Below are 19,330 nucleotides of genomic sequence, written 5' to 3'. Positions count from 1 at the left end.
AGCTCTCAATGCCCCTTTTGCCTCCACCTGGAGGAAAGCCACTCTCATCTATTCTTTGAATGCATCTTCTCTAGTAGAGTCTGGAGTGCCATTGAAGTCGCTTGTAACATTAAGTGGCCTGTCCTTGGCTGGCCTGAGAGTGTTACTTTTGCTTCTTAGGAGACTAAAGGTAACTCTTTGAGGGTGAATATCATTAGTAATGCATTCTTGTGTTCTGTTTACATGATCTGGCATGAGAGAAATAACAGAATTTTTAACAAAGAGCTAAAACCTGAAGAGGTGGTCATTAAATCTGTTATCCAAATGGTTAGAAATAGAATGCTGTCAATTAAGAATATTCCTAGATCCAATGGTGACAAATGGTTTCTTGATAAATGGAGTTTGCCGGAGACTATTCTGAAGCCCCATAGCATTAGAAATGGGAGGGCTGCTGAGTGATGTGAGTTCACTAAATGTGGGTCGAGAGATGGTGAGCTTATATGAGGGTTTTATGTATTTAAGCTTTTTTCTTTTGCAGGTATATTCGGGTGTCCCAAGTGGATCTATCTATCCTTGAGGGTCGAGTGATGAAAGTTACTTTATATATTCTCCTATTATCTGTGGGTCGAGTGATGTTAGCCATAAATTTTTTGCTAATGACTATATACACTGTAAATTTTTATGTGCAGGTTAAGGAAGCTAATTTCGAGTGGTGTGAGCCCCTAAATTGTGGGCCGAGTGTTGAGAGTTACTACATTGAGTGTGCTGCTGCTATGTTTTGTCTTTGGTATCACTGGATACACTCATTTCTGATTTCTTCTATAGGGTCTATTACAATGTTTGAGCAATATGGTGGCTGCCGGGATAGGGATACGTGCTATGCGTCTGAAGAATGTGACTGTTATGAAATTCCTATGCTGGGCAGATCGGGCTGCTGTGGGTCCACTATAATGCTTGAGTTCTATTGGTGCTGTATGGACCGCTTTGGGTTCGATGGCACTATGGGTGGTCGTGTTTGCTGGCAATTGTTGATGGCTGCTTGTAGCGCCTTTGTGGATACTTGTCTTTCTTTTATTTGTATTTTATTTAACTGTGTATGGACTATGAGTGTTTTGCTAGGTTGTCACTCCTTTTGGCCTAGCCGTGTGGGATGTACATGGCCTATCATTTTGTGTCTGCTGCTAGGTGTTGCCGTTTTGTGGGCTGATTTAGCTCAGATTTGGGTCGCTGTTTGGATGTGTTCATGGTCCTCATTCGAATTTATGCGGCTCATGAACATATTTTGGGGGGTTGTAATTTTCCCATGTTTTGATATCCTTTCTCCAGTTATAGTCTTGTTTGTTACTGGTCCTATTTTATTTTGGCTTTTGCTGGTTGTGTGAGTTCGCCTTTTTCCTTTGTTCTTGTATAGTTTCTGTTAGGTCCTGGGGTATGCCCCTTGTAGCTGTGTAATCTCTGTTTTTTTTATTTCACCCAAAAAAAAAAAAAAAGCTTCTGGAACAAAATAGAGAAGGATGGAGAAAGTTGGAGGTAAACATTCTTCGTGAGAGGTAGAATAGAAAGTTAGATAAAAGAAAGAGTAATAGGAAGGAAATCAAAGAGAATTCAAATTCATCATTTTGGACTTGGGAATTGAACACTTAGGCGATTTAGAATACCTTAAAAGTACCCTCCTAAAAAAAAAAAAACCCACTAAACGAGTTGATTAAGTTTTAAACTAATATCGCTACTCAAAAAATTCTCTTTCTTAGAGGCCTTAGGTTAGTCTGAGTTAAACTTGACCACTTAAGCTAAGGAAACAATTAGTGGCTAGGCTAATTAGTGCCTATATAGAGAAGGAGGGAGAAAGTTTGTGAGGAACATTTTTCTTGAGAGCTAAAAGAGGACGTTAGAGAAAAGAAAGAGAAACGGGAAGAAAATGAAGGGGAATTCAAATTCAACCTTTTGTACTTGACAACTGAACACTTAGGTCATTTTGAAAACCTTAAATGAGGTGCTTAAGTCAAACAACTAGTGTTAAGCTACAATTACTCAAAAAATTTTTGTTAGAGGCTAAGCAACGTTTGTTTGAGTTAAACTTGCCCACTTAAGCTAACGAAACAATTAGGGGCCTAAGCTAATTAGTTCTCGAACAAAATAGAGAAGGATGGAGAACGTTACAGAGAAACATTCTTCTCGAGAGGTAGAAGAGGAAGTCATACAAAAGAAAGTGATATAGGAAGAAAATCAAAGAGAATTCAAATTCATCCTTTTAGACTTGAGAATTGAACACTTACGTGACTTAGAAAACCTTAAATGAGGTGCTTACGTTAAACTAATGCCGGTAAGAAACAATTACACAGAAAATTCTATTTCTTGTAGGAGGCAAGGTTAGTTTGAGTTAAACGTGGCCGCTCAAGCTAATGAAACCATTAGTGGCCTAAGCTAATTAGTTCCTAGAACAAAATAGAGAATGATGGAGAAGGACAGAGAAGGTTAGAGAGAAACATTCTTCTTAAAAGCTAGAAGAGAAAGTTAGAGAATAGAAAGTGAAGTATGAAGAAAATCAAAGGGAATTAAAATTCATCTTTTTGGATTTGAGAATTGAACACTTAGGTAATTTAGAAAACCTTAAATGAGATGATTAAGCAAAACTAATATCGTTAAACTACTATTACTTAGAAAATTCTATTTCTTAGAGGTTAAGTAAGGTTAATTTTAGTTAAACTAGGCAACTTAAGCTAATAAAAACAATTGGTGGCCTAAGGAAATTAGTTCCTAGAACAAAATAGAGTAGGACGGAGAAAGTTAGACAGCAACTATTCACCCAAAAAAAAGTTAGACAGAATCATTCTTCTCGAGAGCGAGAAGAGAAAGTTCGAGAAATAGGAAGAAAATCATAGGGCATTCAAATTCACCAGTTTGGACTGGAGAATTGAACACTCAGGTGATTTAGAAAACCTTAAATGAGGTGCTTGCGTTAAACTAATATCGTTATCCAACAATTACTCTGAAAATTCTCTTTCTTAGAGGCTAAGGAAAGCTAGTTTCAGTTAAACTTGGCCACTTGAGCAAAAGAAACAATTAGTGGCCTAAGCTAATTAGTTCCCGGAACATAAAAGAAAAAGTTGGAGAAGGACGGAGAAAGTTATAGAGAAACCTTCTTCTTGAGAGCTGGAAGAGAAAGATAGAGAATAGAAAGAGAAATAGGAAGAAAATCAAAGGGAATTCAAATTCATCTTTTCGGACTTGAGAATTAAACACTTAGGTGATTTAGAAAACCTTAAATGAGGTGATTTTTTTTTTTGGGGGGGTAAGTAAGTCATAAAATAAAGACGATGAAATATACAAGTTTACAAAAATGAGGTGATTAAGCTAAACTAATATCATTAAAGTAATATTACTCAGGAAATTCTATCTCTAAGAGGCTAAACAAGGTCCATTTGAGTTAAACTAGGCAACTTCAGCTAATGAAACAATTAGTGGCCTAAGTTAATTAGTTCCCAGAACAATGTAGAGAAGGATAGAGAAGGGCGGAGAAAGTTAGATAGAAGCTTTCTTCTTGAAAGCTAGATGAGAAAGTTGAAGCAAAGAAAGAGAAATTGTAGTTGTGTAAATTTTCTTGTTTTATTTATTTCTTATTCACCCAACCACCCCCCCTCGCCCAAAAAAAAAAAAAAAAAAAAAAAGAAGAAGTGAAGAGAAAGTTAGAGAAAAGAATGAAAATGAGGATGAAAATCACAGGGAATTCAAATTCATCCTTTTAGACTTGAGAATTGAACACTTTGCTGATTTAGAAAAACTTAGATGAGGTACTTAAGTTAAACTAATATCGTTATGCTATAATTACTCAGAAAATTCTCTTTCTTAGAGGCTAAGCAAGGTTAGTTTGAGTTAAACTTGGCCACTTAAGCTAATGAAACAATTAACGGCCTAAGCTATTTAGTTCCTGGAACAGAACAGAGCAGGAAGGAGAAGGACGGAGACAGTCAGAGAGGAACATTCCTTCTTGAGATCTAGAAGAGAAAGTTTGAAAAAAAAGAAAGAGAAATAGGAAGAAAATCAAAAGGAATTCAAGTTCAACATTTTGGATTTGAGGATTGAATGCTTATATTCGCCCAAAAAAATTGAACGCTTAGGTGATTTAGATACCATAAATGAGGTGCTTAAGTTGAACTAATTTCCTTAAGCTACAATGACTCATAAAATTCTCTTTCTTAGAGGCTAAGCAATGTTAGTTTGAGTTAAACTTGGCCGCTTAAGCAAATGAAACAATTAGCGGTCTAGGCAATTTTGTTCCTAGAACAAAATAGAGAATGATGGAGAAGGACTGAGAATGGTAGAGAGAAACATTCTTCATCAGAGGTAGAAGAGAAACTTAGAGGAAAGAAAAAATAATAGGAAAGAAAATCAAAGGGAATTCAAATTCATCCCTTTGGACTTAAGAATTGAACACTTAGTTGATTTAGAAAACCTTAAATGAGGTGCTTAAGTTTAACTAATATCCTTCTGCTAAAATTACTCAAAAACTTCTATTTCTTAGAGTCTATGCAAGGTCAGTTTGAATTAAACTTGGCCACATAAGCAAACTGAAACAATTAGCGGCCTAAACCAATTGGTTCGTTGAACAAAACAATTGATGGAGAAGGATAGAAAAAGGTAGAGAGAAACATTCGTCTTGAGAGGTGGAAGAGAAAGTCAGAGAAAAAAAACAGCAATAGGAAAGAAAGCAATGAGAATTCAAGCTCATCGCTTTGGACTTGTGAATTGAACACTTAAGTGAATTAAAAAACCTTAAATGAGGTGCTTAAGTTAATCTAATATCATTAAGCTACAATTACTCAGAAAATTCTCTTTCTTAGAGTGTAAGCAAGGTTAGTTTGAGTTAAACTTGGTTGCTTAACCTAATAAAACAATTAGTGGCCAAAGCTAATTAGCTTTCTGGAACAAAATAGAGAAGGATGGAGAAAGTTGGAGAGAAACATTCTTCATGAGAGGTAGAATAGAAAGTTAGATAAAAGAAAGAGTAATAGGAAGGAAATGAAAGAGAATTCAAATTCATCATTTTGGACTTGGGAATTGAATACTTAGGCGATTTAGAATACCTTAAAAGTACCCTCAAAAAAAAAAAAAAAAAAACACTAAACGAGTTGATTAAGTTTTTAACTAATATTGTTACTCAAAAAATTCTCTTTCTTAGAGGCTAAGCAAGGTTAGTCTGAGTTAAACTTGACCACTTAAGCTAAGGAAACAATTAGTGGCTAGGCTAATTAGTGCCTATATAGAGAAGGAGGGAGAAAGTTTGTGAGGAACATTTTTCTAGAGAGCTAAAAGAGGAAGTTAGAGAAAAGAAAGAGAAACGGGAAGAAAATGAAGGGGAATTCAAATTCAACCTTTTGTACTTGACAACTGAACACTTAGGTCATTTTGAAAACCTTAAATGAGGTGCTTAAGTCAAACAACTAGTGTTAAGCTACAATTACTCAAAAAAAATTTTGTTAGAGGCTAAGCAACGTTTGTTTGAGTTAAACTTGCCCACTTAAGCTAACGAAGCAATTAGGGGCCTAAGCTAATTAGTTCTCGAACAAAATAGAGAAGGATGGAGAACGTTACAGAGAAACATTCTTCTCGAGAGGTAGAAGAGGAAGTCATACAAAAGAAAGTGATATAGGAAGAAAATGAAAGAGAATTCAAATTCATCCTTTTAGACTTGAGAATTGAACACTTACGTGACTTAGAAAACCTTAAATGAGGTGCTTACGTTAAACTAATGCCGGTAAGAAACAATTACACAGAAAATTCTATTTCTTGTAGGAGGCAAGGTTAGTTTGAGTTAAACGTGGCCGCTCAAGCTAATGAAACCATTAGTGGCCTAAGCTAATTAGTTCCTAGAACAAAATAGAGAATGATGGAGAAGGACAGAGAAGGTTAGAGAGAAACATTCTTCTTAAAAGCTAGAAGAGAAAGTTAGAGAATAGAAAGTGAAGTATGAAGAAAATCAAAGGGAATTAAAATTCATCTTTTTGGATTTGAGAATTGAACACTTAGGTAATTTAGAAAACCTTAAATGAGATGATTAAGCAAAACTAATATCGTTAAACTACTATTACTTAGAAAATTCTATTTCTTAGAGGCTAAGTAAGGTTAATTTTAGTTAAACTAGGCAACTTAAGCTAATAAAAACAATTGGTGGCCTAAGGAAATTAGTTCCTAGAACAAAATAGAGTAGGACGGAGAAAGTTAGACAGCAACTATTCACCCAAAAAAAAGTTAGACAGAATCATTCTTCTCGAGAGCGAGAAGAGAAAGTTCGAGAAATAGGAAGAAAATCATAGGGCATTCAAATTCACCAGTTTGGACTGGAGAATTGAACACTCAGGTGATTTAGAAAACCTTAAATGAGGTGCTTGCGTTAAACTAATATCGTTATCCAACAATTACTCTGAAAATTCTCTTTCTTAGAGGCTAAGGAAAGCTAGTTTCAGTTAAACTTGGCCACTTGAGCAAAAGAAACAATTAGTGGCCTAAGCTAATTAGTTCCCGGAACATAAAAGAAAAAGTTGGAGAAGGACGGAGAAAGTTATAGAGAAACCTTCTTCTTGAGAGCTGGAAGAGAAAGATAGAGAATAGAAAGAGAAATAGGAAGAAAATCAAAGGGAATTCAAATTCATCTTTTCGGACTTGAGAATTAAACACTTAGGTGATTTAGAAAACCTTAAATGAGGTGATTTTTTTTTTTGGGGGGGTAAGTAAGTCATAAAATAAAGACGATGAAATATACAAGTTTACAAAAATGAGGTGATTAAGCTAAACTAATATCATTAAAGTAATATTACTCAGGAAATTCTATCTCTAAGAGGCTAAACAAGGTCCATTTGAGTTAAACTAGGCAACTTCAGCTAATGAAACAATTAGTGGCCTAAGTTAATTAGTTCCCAGAACAATGTAGAGAAGGATAGAGAAGGGCGGAGAAAGTTAGATAGAAGCTTTCTTCTTGAAAGCTAGATGAGAAAGTTGAAGCAAAGAAAGAGAAATTGTAGTTGTGTAAATTTTCTTGTTTTATTTATTTCTTATTCACCCAACCACCCCCCCTCGCCCAAAAAAAAAAAAAAAAAAAAAAAAAGAAGAAGTGAAGAGAAAGTTAGAGAAAAGAATGAAAATGAGGATGAAAATCACAGGGAATTCAAATTCATCCTTTTAGACTTGAGAATTGAACACTTTGCTGATTTAGAAAAACTTAGATGAGGTACTTAAGTTAAACTAATATCGTTATGCTATAATTACTCAGAAAATTCTCTTTCTTAGAGGCTAAGCAAGGTTAGTTTGAGTTAAACTTGGCCACTTAAGCTAATGAAACAATTAACGGCCTAAGCTATTTAGTTCCTGGAACAGAACAGAGCAGGAAGGAGAAGGACGGAGACAGTCAGAGAGGAACATTCCTTCTTGAGATCTAGAAGAGAAAGTTTGAAAAAAAAGAAAGAGAAATAGGAAGAAAATCAAAAGGAATTCAAGTTCAACATTTTGGATTTGAGGATTGAATGCTTATATTCGCCCAAAAAAATTGAACGCTTAGGTGATTTAGATACCATAAATGAGGTGCTTAAGTTGAACTAATTTCCTTACACTACAATGACTCATAAAATTCTCTTTCTTAGAGGCTAAGCAATGTTAGTTTGAGTTAAACTTGGCCGCTTAAGCAAATGAAACAATTAGCGGTCTAGGCAATTTTGTTCCTAGAACAAAATAGAGAATGATGGAGAAGGACTGAGAAAGGTAGAGAGAAACATTCTTCATCAGAGGTAGAAGAGAAACTTAGAGGAAAGAAAAAATAATAGGAAAGAAAATCAAAGGGAATTCAAATTCATCCCTTTGGACTTAAGAATTGAACACTTAGTTGATTTAGAAAACCTTAAATGAGGTGCTTAAGTTTAACTAATATCCTTCTGCTAAAATTACTCAAAAACTTCTATTTCTTAGAGTCTATGCAAGGTTAGTTTGAATTAAACTTGGCCACATAAGCAAACTGAAACAATTAGCGGCCTAAACCAATTGGTTCGTTGAACAAAACAGTTGATGGAGAAGGATAGAAAAAGGTAGAGAGAAACATTCGTCTTGAGAGGTGGAAGAGAAAGTCAGAGAAAAGAAACAGCAATAGGAAAGAAAGCAATGAGAATTCAAGCTCATCACTTTGGACTTGTGAATTGAACACTTAAGTGAATTAGAAAACCTTAAATGAGGTGCTTAAGTTAATCTAATATCATTAAGCTACAATTACTCAGAAAATTCTTTTTCTTAGAGTGTAAGCAAGGTTAGTTTGAGTTAAACTTGGTTGCTTAACCTAATAAAACAATTAGTGGCCAAAGCTAATTAGCTTTCTGGAACAAAATAGAGAAGGATGGAGAAAGTTGGAGAGAAACATTCTTCATGAGAGGTAGAATAGAAAGTTAGATAAAAGAAAGAGTAATAGGAAGGAAATGAAAGAGAATTCAAATTCATCATTTTGGACTTGGGAATTGAATACTTAGGCGATTTAGAATACCTTAAAAGTACCCTCAAAAAAAAAAAAAAAAAAAAAACACTAAACGAGTTGATTAAGTTTTTAACTAATATTGTTACTCAAAAAGTTCTCTTTCTTAGAGGCTAAGCAAAGTTAGTCTGAGTTAAACTTCACCACTTAAGCTAAGGAAACAATTAGTGGCTAGGCTAATTAGTGCCTATATAGAGAAGGAGGGAGAAAGTTTGTGAGGAACATTTTTCTTGAGAGCTAAAAGAGGAAGTTAGAGAAAAGAAAGAGAAACGGGAAGAAAATGAAGGGGAATTCAAATTCAACCTTTTGTACTTGACAACTGAACACTTAGGTCATTTTGAAAACCTTAAATGAGGTGCTTAAGTCAAACAACTAGTGTTAAGCTACAATTACTCAAAAAAAATTTTGTTAGAGGCTAAGCAACGTTTGTTTGAGTTAAACTTGCCCACTTAAGCTAACGAAGCAATTAGGGGCCTAAGCTAATTAGTTCTCGAACAAAATAGAGAAGGATGGAGAACGTTACAGAGAAACATTCTTCTCGAGAGGTAGAAGAGGAAGTCATACAAAAGAAAGTGATATAGGAAGAAAATGAAAGAGAATTCAAATTCATCCTTTTAGACTTGAGAATTGAACACTTACGTGACTTAGAAAACCTTAAATGAGGTGCTTACGTTAAACTAATGCCGGTAAGAAACAATTACACAGAAAATTCTACTTCTTGTAGGAGGCAAGGTTAGTTTGAGTTAAACGTGGCCGCTCAAGCTAATGAAACCATTAGTGGCCTAAGCTAATTAGTTCCTAGAACAAAATAGAGAATGATGGAGAAGGACAGAGAAGGTTAGAGAGAAACATTCTTCTTAAAAGCTAGAAGAGAAAGTTAGAGAATAGAAAGTGAAGTATGAAGAAAATCAAAGGGAATTAAAATTCATCTTTTTGGATTTGAGAATTGAACACTTAGGTAATTTAGAAAAAACCTTAAATGAGATGATTAAGCAAAACTAATATCGTTAAACTACTATTACTTAGAAAATTCTATTTCTTAGAGGCTAAGTGAGGTTAAACGTAAGCACTAATAAAAACAATTGGTGGCCTAAGGAAATTAGTTCCTAGAACAAAATAGAGTAGGACGGAGAAAGTTAGACAGAAACTATTCACCCAAAAAAAAAGTTAGACAGAAACATTCTTCTCGAGAGCGAGAAGAGAAAGTTCGAGAAATAGGAAGAAAATCATAGGGCATTCAAATTCACCAGTTTGGACTGGAGAATTGAACACTCAGGTGATTTAGAAAACCTTAAATGAGGTGCTTGCGTTAAACTAATATCGTTATCCAACAATTACTCTGAAAATTCTCTTTCTTAGAGGCTAAGCAAAGCTAGTTTCAGTTAAACTTGGCCACTTGAGCAAAAGAAACAATTAGTGGCCTAAGCTAATTAGTTCCCGGAACATAAAAGAAAAAGTTGGAGAAGGACGGAGAAAGTTATAGAGAAACCTTCTTCTTGAGAGCTGGAAGAGAAAGATAGAGAATAGAAAGAGAAATAGGAAGAAAATCAAAGGGAATTCAAATTCATCTTTTCGGACTTGAGAATTGAACACTTAGGTGATTTAGAAAACCTTAAATGAGGTGAATTTTTTTTTTGGGGGGGTAAGTAAGTCATAAAATAAAGACGATGAAATATACAAGTTTACAAAAATGAGGTGATTAAGCTAAACTAATATCATTAAAGTAATATTACTCAGGAAATTCTATCTCTAAGAGGCTAAACAAGGTCCATTTGAGTTAAACTAGGCAACTTCAGCTAATGAAAGAATTAGTGGCCTAAGTTAATTAGTTCCCAGAACAATGTAGAGAAGGATAGAGAAGGACAGAGAAGGGCGGAGAAAGTTAGATAGAAGCTTTCTTCTTGAAAGCTAGATGAGAAAGTTGAAGCAAAGAAAGAGAAATTGTAGTTGTGTAAATTTTCTTGTTTTATTTATTTCTTATTCACCCAACCCCCCCCCCCCCTCCCCCCCCCCCAAAAAAAAAAAAAAAAAAAGAAGAAGTGAAGAGAAAGTTAGAGAAAAGAATGAAAATGAGGATGAAAATCACAGGGAATTCAAATTCATCCTTTTAGACTTGAGAATTGAACACTTTGCTGATTTAGAAAAACTTAGATGAGGTACTTAAGTTAAACTAATATCGTTATGCTATAATTACTCAGAAAATTCTCTTTCTTAGAGGCTAAGCAAGGTTAGTTTGAGTTAAACTTGGCCACTTAAGCTAATGAAACAATTAACGGCCTAAGCTATTTAGTTCCTAGAACAGAACAGAGCAGGAAGGAGAAGGACGGAGACAGTCAGAGAGGAACATTCCTTCTTGAGATCTAGAAGAGAAAGTTTGAAAAAAAAGAAAGAGAAATAGGAAGAAAATCAAAAGGAATTCAAGTTCAACATTTTGGATTTGAGGATTGAATGCTTATATTCGCCCAAAAAAATTGAACGCTTACGTGATTTAGATACCATAAATAAGGTGCTTAAGTTGAACTAATTTCCTTAAGCTACAATGACTCATAAAATTCTCTTTCTTAGAGGCTAAGCAATGTTAGTTTGAGTTAAACTTGGCCGCTTAAGCAAATGAAACAATTAGCGGTCTAGGCAATTTTGTTCCTAGAACAAAATAGAGAATGATGGAGAAGGACTGAGAAAGGTAGAGAGAAACATTCTTCATCAGAGGTAGAAGAGAAACTTAGAGGAAAGAAAAAATAATAGGAAAGAAAATCAAAGGGAATTCAAATTCATCCCTTTGGACTTAAGAATTGAACACTTAGTTGATTTAGAAAACCTTAAATGAGGTGCTTAAGTTTAACTAATATCCTTCTGCTAAAATTACTCAAAAACTTCTATTTCTTAGAGTCTATGCAAGGTCAGTTTGAATTAAACTTGGCCACATAAGCAAACTGAAACAATTAGCGGCCTAAACCAATTGGTTCGTTGAACAAAACAGTTGATGGAGAAGGATAGAAAAAGGTAGAGAGAAACATTCGTCTTGAGAGGTGGAAGAGAAAGTCAGAGAAAAGAAACAGCAATAGGAAAGAAAGCAATGAGAATTCAAGCTCATCGCTTTGGACTTGTGAATTGAACACTTAAGTGAATTAGAAAACCTTAAATGAGGTGCTTAAGTTAATCTAATATCATTAAGCTACAATTACTCAGAAAATTCTCTTTCTTAGAGTGTAAGCAAGGTTAGTTTGAGTTAAACTTGGTTGCTTAACCTAATAAAACAATTAGTGGCCAAAGCTAATTAGCTTTCTGGAACAAAATAGAGAAGGATGGAGAAAGTTGGAGAGAAACATTCTTCATGAGAGGTAGAATAGAAAGTTAGATAAAAGAAAGAGTAATAGGAAGGAAATGAAAGAGAATTCAAATTCATCATTTTGGACTTGGGAATTGAATACTTAGGCGATTTAGAATACCTTAAAAGTACCCTCAAAAAAAAAAAAAAAAAAAACACTAAACGAGTTGATTAAGTTTTTAACTAATATTGTTACTCAAAAAATTCTCTTTCTTAGAGGCTAAGCAAGGTTAATCTGAGTTAAACTTGACCACTTAAGCTAAGGAAACAATTAGTGGCTAGGCTAATTAGTGCCTATATAGAGAAGGAGGGAGAAAGTTTGTGAGGAACATTTTTCTTGAGAGCTAAAAGAGGAAGTTAGAGAAAAGAAAGAGAAACGGGAAGAAAATGAAGGGGAATTCAAATTCAACCTTTTGTACTTGACAACTGAACACTTAGGTCATTTTGAAGACCTTAAATGAGGTGCTTAAGTCAAACAACTAGTGTTAAGCTACAATTACTCAAAAAAATTTTTGTTAGAGGCTAAGCAACGTTTGTTTGAGTTAAACTTGCCCACTTAAGCTAACGAAGCAATTAGGGGCCTAAGCTAATTAGTTCTCGAACAAAATAGAGAAGGATGGAGAACGTTACAGAGAAACATTCTTCTCGAGAGGTAGAAGAGGAAGTCATACAAAAGAAAGTGATATAGGAAGAAAATCAAAGAGAATTCAAATTCATCCTTTTAGACTTGAGAATTGAACACTTACGTGACTTAGAAAACCTTAAATGAGGTGCTTACGTTAAACTAATGCCGGTAAGAAACAATTACACAGAAAATTCTATTTCTTGTAGGAGGCAAGGTTAGTTTGAGTTAAACGTGGCCGCTCAAGCTAATGAAACCATTAGTGGCCTAAGCTAATTAGTTCCTAGAACAAAATAGAGAATGATGGAGAAGGACAGAGAAGGTTAGAGAGAAACATTCTTCTTAAAAGCTAGAAGAGAAAGTTAGAGAATAGAAAGTGAAGTATGAAGAAAATCAAAGGGAATTAAAATTCATCTTTTTGGATTTGAGAATTGAACACTTAGGTAATTTAGAAAAAACCTTAAATGAGATGATTAAGCAAAACTAATATCGTTAAACTACTATTACTTAGAAAATTCTATTTCTTAGAGGCTAAGTGAGGTTAAACGTAAGCACTAATAAAAACAATTGGTGGCCTAAGGAAATTAGTTCCTAGAACAAAATAGAGTAGGACGGAGAAAGTTAGACAGAAACTATTCACCCAAAAAAAAAGTTAGACAGAAACATTCTTCTCGAGAGCGAGAAGAGAAAGTTCGAGAAATAGGAAGAAAATCATAGGGCATTCAAATTCACCAGTTTGGACTGGAGAATTGAACACTCAGGTGATTTAGAAAACCTTAAATGAGGTGCTTGCGTTAAACTAATATCGTTATCCAACAATTACTCTGAAAATTCTCTTTCTTAGAGGCTAAGCAAAGCTAGTTTCAGTTAAACTTGGCCACTTGAGCAAAAGAAACAATTAGTGGCCTAAGCTAATTAGTTCCCGGAACATAAAAGAAAAAGTTGGAGAAGGACGGAGAAAGTTATAGAGAAACCTTCTTCTTGAGAGCTGGAAGAGAAAGATAGAGAATAGAAAGAGAAATAGGAAGAAAATCAAAGGGAATTCAAATTCATCTTTTCGGACTTGAGAATTGAACACTTAGGTGATTTAGAAAACCTTAAATGAGGTGAATTTTTTTTTTGGGGGGGTAAGTAAGTCATAAAATAAAGACGATGAAATATACAAGTTTACAAAAATGAGGTGATTAAGCTAAACTAATATCATTAAAGTAATATTACTCAGGAAATTCTATCTCTAAGAGGCTAAACAAGGTCCATTTGAGTTAAACTAGGCAACTTCAGCTAATGAAAGAATTAGTGGCCTAAGTTAATTAGTTCCCAGAACAATGTAGAGAAGGATAGAGAAGGACAGAGAAGGGCGGAGAAAGTTAGATAGAAGCTTTCTTCTTGAAAGCTAGATGAGAAAGTTGAAGCAAAGAAAGAGAAATTGTAGTTGTGTAAATTTTCTTGTTTTATTTATTTCTTATTCACCCAACCCCCCCCCCTCCCCCCCCCCCCAAAAAAAAAAAAAAAAAAAGAAGAAGTGAAGAGAAAGTTAGAGAAAAGAATGAAAATGAGGATGAAAATCACAGGGAATTCAAATTCATCCTTTTAGACTTGAGAATTGAACACTTTGCTGATTTAGAAAAACTTAGATGAGGTACTTAAGTTAAACTAATATCGTTATGCTATAATTACTCAGAAAATTCTCTTTCTTAGAGGCTAAGCAAGGTTAGTTTGAGTTAAACTTGGCCACTTAAGCTAATGAAACAATTAACGGCCTAAGCTATTTAGTTCCTAGAACAGAACAGAGCAGGAAGGAGAAGGACGGAGACAGTCAGAGAGGAACATTCCTTCTTGAGATCTAGAAGAGAAAGTTTGAAAAAAAAGAAAGAGAAATAGGAAGAAAATCAAAAGGAATTCAAGTTCAACATTTTGGATTTGAGGATTGAATGCTTATATTCGCCCAAAAAAATTGAACGCTTAGGTGATTTAGATACCATAAATAAGGTGCTTAAGTTGAACTAATTTCCTTAAGCTACAATGACTCATAAAATTCTCTTTCTTAGAGGCTAAGCAATGTTAGTTTGAGTTAAACTTGGCCGCTTAAGCAAATGAAACAATTAGCGGTCTAGGCAATTTTGTTCCTAGAACAAAATAGAGAATGATGGAGAAGGACTGAGAAAGGTAGAGAGAAACATTCTTCATCAGAGGTAGAAGAGAAACTTAGAGGAAAGAAAAAATAATAGGAAAGAAAATCAAAGGGAATTCAAATTCATCCCTTTGGACTTAAGAATTGAACACTTAGTTGATTTAGAAAACCTTAAATGAGGTGCTTAAGTTTAACTAATATCCTTCTGCTAAAATTACTCAAAAACTTCTATTTCTTAGAGTCTATGCAAGGTCAGTTTGAATTAAACTTGGCCACATAAGCAAACTGAAACAATTAGCGGCCTAAACCAATTGGTTCGTTGAACAAAACAGTTGATGGAGAAGGATAGAAAAAGGTAGAGAGAAACATTCGTCTTGAGAGGTGGAAGAGAAAGTCAGAGAAAAGAAACAGCAATAGGAAAGAAAGCAATGAGAATTCAAGCTCATCGCTTTGGACTTGTGAATTGAACACTTAAGTGAATTAGAAAACCTTAAATGAGGTGCTTAAGTTAATCTAATATCATTAAGCTACAATTACTCAGAAAATTCTCTTTCTTAGAGTGTAAGCAAGGTTAGTTTGAGTTAAACTTGGTTGCTTAACCTAATAAAACAATTAGTGGCCAAAGCTAATTAGCTTTCTGGAACAAAATAGAGAAGGATGGAGAAAGTTGGAGAGAAACATTCTTCATGAGAGGTAGAATAGAAAGTTAGATAAAAGAAAGAGTAATAGGAAGGAAATGAAAGAGAATTCAAATTCATCATTTTGGACTTGGGAATTGAATACTTAGGCGATTTAGAATACCTTAAAAGTACCCTCAAAAAAAAAAAAAAAAAAAACACTAAACGAGTTGATTAAGTTTTTAACTAATATTGTTACTCAAAAAATTCTCTTTCTTAGAGGCTAAGCAAGGTTAATCTGAGTTAAACTTGACCACTTAAGCTAAGGAAACAATTAGTGGCTAGGCTAATTAGTGCCTATATAGAGAAGGAGGGAGAAAGTTTGTGAGGAACATTTTTCTTGAGAGCTAAAAGAGGAAGTTAGAGAAAAGAAAGAGAAACGGGAAGAAAATGAAGGGGAATTCAAATTCAACCTTTTGTACTTGACAACTGAACACTTAGGTCATTTTGAAGACCTTAAATGAGGTGCTTAAGTCAAACAACTAGTGTTAAGCTACAATTACTCAAAAAAAATTTTGTTAGAGGCTAAGCAACGTTTGTTTGAGTTAAACTTGCCCACTTAAGCTAACGAAGCAATTAGGGGCCTAAGCTAATTAGTTCTCGAACAAAATAGAGAAGGATGGAGAACGTTACAGAGAAACATTCTTCTCGAGAGGTAGAAGAGGAAGTCATACAAAAGAAAGTGATATAGGAAGAAAATCAAAGAGAATTCAAATTCATCCTTTTAGACTTGAGAATTGAACACTTACGTGACTTAGAAAACCTTAAATGAGGTGCTTACGTTAAACTAATGCCGGTAAGAAACAATTACACAGAAAATTCTATTTCTTGTAGGAGGCAAGGTTAGTTTGAGTTAAACGTGGCCGCTCAAGCTAATGAAACCATTAGTGGCCTAAGCTAATTAGTTCCTAGAACAAAATAGAGAATGATGGAGAAGGACAGAGAAGGTTAGAGAGAAACATTCTTCTTAAAAGCTAGAAGAGAAAGTTAGAGAATAGAAAGTGAAGTATGAAGAAAATTGTAACGCCCTCAAAATAAACCCATTATATATATCATTGACATGCATTATTTAATGAAAACATTTTATTAATTCATTCATCAGAGTATTACTAAGTAAAAGCATTACATGTAACATCAGATAAATTGCCCAACAGGCTTACATCTTTCCAAGCCAACACTTGGACACAAAAATATGAGTTCTAACTCATTACAAGGAAAGCCCTAGGCTTGAATGTTTACATGTATTAATAACTAAAAACAATCAACTAAAGATAGTCTTCTTGAAAATCCAGAAGCCCAAACCCTCCCAAGCTAAGTCCTTGGAGGTAACTTATCACCTGAACCTGAAAATGATGTTCCCATAAAGGGTGAGCCACAGCCCAGCAGAGATATACTAAACCAAATATAAGCATTGAATAAAGCAATAGCATACAATAATTGGTTAACCAAGATAATCAGTTATATCTCTATACAGTTTCATGATATTAATGTCCAAAATACGTTTTACTTTTCAACAATGCCAAAATGGCTCAGAACCTGGCCAAACTTACAACAGTGAACCATATATATATATATATATATATCAAATTCACATTCTTCCAATACCAACAAACAAATGAGACTCAGGCTCAAATCAAAACACTTCATACTTCCAGTTTGATACACATTTTAGTGCTGTATCAATAAAAACACTTCAATATAGATAAGCACACATAAAAGTGATGCTAATGGAGTCCATCCCTTATCTCCTCCCAAAACAAAATCCGGTTTAGAGGTCCATCCCCTATCTTCCCCTAAACCGTGGAGTACATCCCCTATCTCCTCCCACACAAAACAATGTATGCAAACACATAACATACACAACAAACAATCAATACACATAATGTCTGTATTAATTCAACAGTCAAGATTGATGACTTAATCACTGATTAGTTTCAGTTATCCCTAATCCACATGCAGAGTCTACAACAAGCACGGCTATCCTCCACCGATAGCCCAAAACAGTTATTTCTAGACTTGAAAATAAATATACCAACAATTCAATAGACGAGTGATTTAAATTAATCATCTACGCCATTTAATCAATAAATTCCCCATTTCCATGAATTAAATATACATATTAATTTATTAATTCAACTAGGGTTTTTCCCAAAATTATCAAAGTAACCCCAACATATCAATATACCAAAACTTAGAACAAAACCTATAAAATGGAGTAGGAAATCCCTACCTCGAAGAAATAACCCCAAAAGAGAAGATGGAGATGAATGCCCAAACTCCAAAGTGCTCCAAACTACCAACAAATCAGATTAAATGGAAGCCCTCGACCCACTCTAGCTTTTTAATGAAGGATCTAGGGTAGAAACACACCCTAAGTGGATCAAATCTAAGAGAGAAGGTGAGTAGGGAGAGAGAGAAGTCGAACCTAGGGTTTAGAACCAAAAAGAATAAGAAAAGACTGATCAAAACCCGCTGCTGCAAATATATACTGGACAGGCTCGCTCGAGCGAAGACATGGTCGCTCGAGCGACCAGACACAGAGAAACTACGCTCGAGCCAACAACTCCAAAGCTCGCTCGAGCGAAAGAAAGCTCGATCGAGCGAAGAACTCAAACCCTCAGGTCTGCAACAAGACACACGCTCGAGCGAAGGAACTATTGCTCGAGTGAAGAACGAACTAACTCGCTCGAGCGAAGAAAATCTCGCTCGAGCCAAGAATGCAAAGCTACAGGTCCATACTGGACGCCACCCCTCGCTCGAGCGACCAACTCCTCGCTCGAGCGAAGAACCAAAAACCTGGACAGCAACCCTTGGTTTCTAAACCCAACCAACCTGAAACAAACCTGCCCAACACATCCTATAATTTCAAATAAGAAAATAAGGGACAACAACAACCAACATACACTGACAGGATCTACGGAACCTACGTCCGGACACAATAGTCAAATGGGAAAAAAAATCGGGGTCGCTATAACCTCCCCCCCTTCAAAGAATTTCGTCCCCGAAATTAAGCATAAATGTTTTTGAAAACAGTTTTTTTTTTTTTTTTATATTAGACAGGTCATTAGTAAACATCTTGACCCAAAACTGGAACGATAAAATTGGAACGATACAGAGAAGATTAGCATGGCCCCTGCGCAAGGATGACACGCACAAATCGAGAAATGGTCCAAATTTTTTACGGTTTCACAACTTGTCACATTAATAAAACTTTAGAGCCACAACATGTTCCAGTCCGCCTAACCCAAGGAAATTAATAAACACAAACATATATATATAAACAAGCAGTTTTGATGTTTCAACATTCCTAAAACACATTGGTTACACAACAGAACCCATGATTTCAAAATGATAATTCACCGATTACAAAACGGATTAGTCAAAACAAAACCATACTATTGGTACTACCACTGTTATCGTCCCCCACTCACACAGCCTACTCTCAAACTCCGAACAACGCAGCTCCTCCGTCTCCACTAACTCTGGGGCAAACCTTGACAGGTTAGCAAACCATGCTTCAAACTGTACCAAAGGTGTAGTACCTTGGCGTAACTCCACAAACTGTACGGAATGCCGTCTTCGGAATATCCTCTTCCCTGACCCTCAACTGGTGGTAACCCGATCTCAAGTCTATCTTAGAGAAACAACGGGAACCCTTCAACTGGTCAAACAGGTCATCTATACGAGGCATAGGGTACTTATTCTTAACCGTAGCCCGATTCAACTTCCGGTAATCTATACAAAGTCTCAAAGCACCACCTTTCTTTTTAACAAAGAGGGCCAGTGCCCCCCACGGCGAAACACTAGGACGTATAAAGCCCTTATCTAGCAACTCCTGGAGCTAAATCTTCAACTCAACTAACTCGGCTGGGGCAAAACGATAAGGTGACATAGAAATCGGCGCCGTGCCGGGCACTAGGTCAATAGAGAATTCAATCTCTCGGTGCGGTGGCAAACCAACAAGATCCTCGGGAAAGACGTCCGAGTACTCACAAACCACCCTTGGCAACACAATCTGTGTCACGACCCGAACCCGCCCCCGTGGGTTAAGGACGTAACCGGCCAGTAATCATGAGATTACCTACGG

General features: G+C 35.4%; 1 non-coding gene across 1 annotated transcript; it reads left to right on the top strand.

Annotated features, from left to right (window-relative positions):
• Positions 1–18,315: 18,315 nt before the first annotated feature.
• On the top strand, positions 18,316–18,422 carry LOC145804928 (U6 spliceosomal RNA). Its single transcript, XR_014347622.1, has one exon. It is a non-coding gene; the product is annotated as a U6 spliceosomal RNA (small nuclear RNA).
• Positions 18,423–19,330: the final 908 nt, after the last annotated feature.

Source organism: Camellia sinensis, chromosome 12 (assembly GCF_055761805.1).
Source record: "Camellia sinensis isolate YWXY chromosome 12, ASM5576180v1, whole genome shotgun sequence".
Lineage (NCBI taxonomy): Eukaryota > Viridiplantae > Streptophyta > Magnoliopsida > Ericales > Theaceae > Camellia > Camellia sinensis.
The sequence above is the reverse complement of the archived record's forward strand: the minus strand, read 5'-3'. Positions and strand labels throughout refer to the sequence as shown.